The sequence below is a fragment of the Akebia trifoliata genome, chromosome 6 (assembly GCF_017979445.1).
Source record: "Akebia trifoliata isolate Shusen 1 chromosome 6, ASM1797944v1, whole genome shotgun sequence".
Classification (NCBI taxonomy): domain Eukaryota; kingdom Viridiplantae; phylum Streptophyta; class Magnoliopsida; order Ranunculales; family Lardizabalaceae; genus Akebia; species Akebia trifoliata.
The window spans coordinates 2,504,109-2,507,687 of NC_141380.1; positions in this window are offsets into that span (position 1 = coordinate 2,504,109).

A 3,579-nucleotide genomic window follows, 5' to 3' on the forward strand; every position below is an offset into this window, starting at 1 on the left:
ATAATTTATGAATAATATTTATAATGTGTGAATAATTTGTTATATATATTATGTGTATAAAATTCTCGATCTAAAGCTTGTTTTATTTCACCAACAACACAAAGAGCACATTCGCTTGGACTCTCACCATCGCATAGAGCTGATACATCGAACATGGCCCACCAAACTATTTTGGTGGGACGCGGGAGACCTCTTAGATGGGTCACACTCTAAAGATCGAAAGGCAGTCGATGATCAAAACTCATTTTGATGGTTGACTTATGTGAGAAGCACCCATTAAATGTACGGTTGAGATCTTAATGATGGGTGGTCAAATTTGTAGTTACTACGGTAGGTGCGGAACACCATATATAATAAAATAAGAAAACGTCCTGCCCTTTATTGCCAGCCAAGTAACCAAAAATTTTATTCAATTTATTTTTTTTATTTTTTTATTTTAATCGTGATGTAGTGACCTCAAGATTGTACCTCATATAAGTGCGGACGTGGAAGTATTCAGGAATCATAGATATTTTTCCTTAAATTTCAATGAAAAGCATCTACGGTTTCTACACACTTTCACTTAGAAAAGTGCGATTAGAGGTACAAGTTTGAGGTCACTTCAACATTACTTTTTTCAATTTCTTTTATAACTTTCAGATCTTTTTATTTGTAGTGATGATTGTTGGGTTGAGTTCTCAAACTTTGGACTCTCGTATATATATACTTAGAGTTTGTTTAAGGCACCATCATCTTCTTTGAGGTAAATACAACGTAAAAGAGAAAATAAAATAAAATTAGAGAAATATTATTTTAAAAAAAAGGTAGAAAGAAAAACACAAGATTAATATAAGATAAATAAAATTAAAATTATTCCTCGAAATTCATGACGAGATTAAATCTCAAGCCCCAATTATATACTTGGTTCTTAATTCCTATCTTACAAATGCAAATTCAAAGATCAAGATATCATAATCTATATCTCATGGATATGTCATGTATCATTATAATAAATCCAAACCATTGAATTTTATTCATTGACAATTGAAATTATGTATTTATTTATTTTAACGAATCATCATTTAGGATTTATATAGTTGAGTTCAAGAATGCAAAATTGCAAAATATTCGTTGAGAGCCTAAAGTTACAATTATTTGGTGGGGACGGACCTATGCTAATATGTTTCAGCATTCTTGGTGTCACATGGACCACTTCCACGTGTTCTACATTAAATGGTTTCTCGACTTTCGAACCCGTATTTAATAGGACAACATGTTTATTTCCAGCCCCCTTGGCCTCCTTAAAACTTGAAACTTAAATTTAATTCTCCCTACTCAACGAGAACACATTTGCTGTTAACAAATTTCTATGCTAAGCTGATGAATTAATGGCATGACATCATATTTATTAAAAATTATTAAAAAAATGAAAACTTTTAATCATTTATAAAATTTCTCTCTAAATTTTCTCTCCACCAACCAATCACACTTGCTTTAACGATACACATGGTGTCATGCCATTGATTCATCAGCTTAATACAGAAATTTGTTAACGGCAAATGTGTATTCTTATTCAACCTCTAATTATATGAGAAATCATAAGTGTTTAATCACTTTTAGAAAGTATGATTTCGACACACTCCACGACATTGTGGTGAATACTTGAGATGACCTTATTTTCAAATTGAGGGCATGCCCCCTTGACTTTGTTCTATTCTGTAAGACTTTTTTATACAATGATCTAAATGCCCTTGTCTTCAACCTCTAGCAAAAACCCTTAATTATTCTCTCAAATATCAATGATCTTCAATCTTAATGCAAATTATTCTAACCTTTCCAACTTTGTCTTCGAGTTCTTTAACCTCTTTTAAAAAAGTTTTAATTTTACAATTGAAAAATCTATTGTCTTTTACTTTTCAAAAATCCTATCTTCTCTAATTTTTGAGATTTGAAAGAGATAGAATCTTAAGATTAAAAGCAAGGTTAAAAGAATGATGAATTTTGTGAGAAAATCAGGGATTTTTTACTAAAAATTAAAAGCAAGGGTAACGAGATTGTTTTTATCAACAATTCAAAATAGACCAAGGTCAAGGGCACGTGTCAACAGTTTGAAAACAGAGGCACCTAAAATATTTACCAAAGCCTATGTCTAAATCACCTTTTAAGAAGAAAAAAAAGGAATTTATTTTTTATGAGTCATGATGAATCAACATGCTAAAGATACGCAATCTGTATGTGGATGACATGGCAAGGGTACAAAACCATATATCTTTTTTTTTTTTTCGGGATAAACAAGAAAAAATATCTACGGTTCTGTACCCTTGCCATGTCATCCGCATATAGACCGCGTATTTTTTAGCGAGTCGATTCATCATTAGCCTTTTTAATATTAAGAGAGGTCGAGGAAACTTAGGTATAATAAAGCTGATTAATTAAGGTCGGTTGACACATGTGATCCCAGATTAAGACAATAGGATTGGCAAATAAAGCACATTAGTAGTAGTTATAAGTCGTTACTTAAGTAAAGTAAGGTTCTTGTTTAATTAGAGAAAAGTGCTTTGAAGTTGGTACTTTTTGTCTCATTCTTGATTCTTCCATAATTAATTAGGTTGTTGTCTAGTTATAAAATTAATCTTAAAATCCAAAAAAAGTTGGCTACTAGCCAATGAATCTCTCTGGTTGGTTGCCTCTGACTGACTCTTTAATCTAAAAATTCCTCTTATATGGTACTGAAGACTGGTAGGAAACCTAACCAATATTATATTTTTTTTCTAATCTGTCAACAAGCTTGCAAAAACATATATAACACTATATTATTTTAAGCACTTAAGTAAGAATTTAACTCTGTGTCATGTTGTCTGTCTTTTTAGAAAAAAAAGAAAAAGAAAAAAAAATTATATTGTTGTTTCCAAATACGGATAAAGAAATTGCACCTACATGTTTAGCCGAAATATAAGTTTTTTGAGGAATAAACAATTTTAACGGACTAATGATTTTCTGCCTCCCCCCTCTGACATACTCCCCCATGCTCTCCTGACGTGGCATGTGTTAGAATTATAGATTTTTTTTTCATTGAGATACACAACTGCACATATTTATAGGGGATGTGCAGTTGTGTATAAGGGTGCAACTTGGCTCAGTTTGAGGTAAAATTGGAACTGAACCAACATAGGTCAATTCCACTAAATAAGAATCAAAACCGAACTAAATTCCATTAGAACCAAACCAACCTAAACCGAACTAAAATCAATTTGGTTCGGTTTTACGGCTTATCAATATTTTATAAATTGTAAGTAATATTTTTTAATGAAAAAATAAACATAAAATTTCATACAATTATCACTAATTTATCCATAAAAAGTCATTAGTTTATCTACAAAAAATATTAATTCATGTCCTAACTCCTAAAATAATTCATAATAATAATTATTTACAAAAGCAAATAGACGAGTTTTCCATTTTTGTAATTTGAAACCGAGCTGTAACTTATTCCAAACCGAATCAAACCACCCTAAAGCTATCAGTTTGGTTCGGTTCTTGATTTGAACTGAACCAAGTTCCACCCCTAGTTGTATATCCCTTAAGGAAAAAAAAATCTAT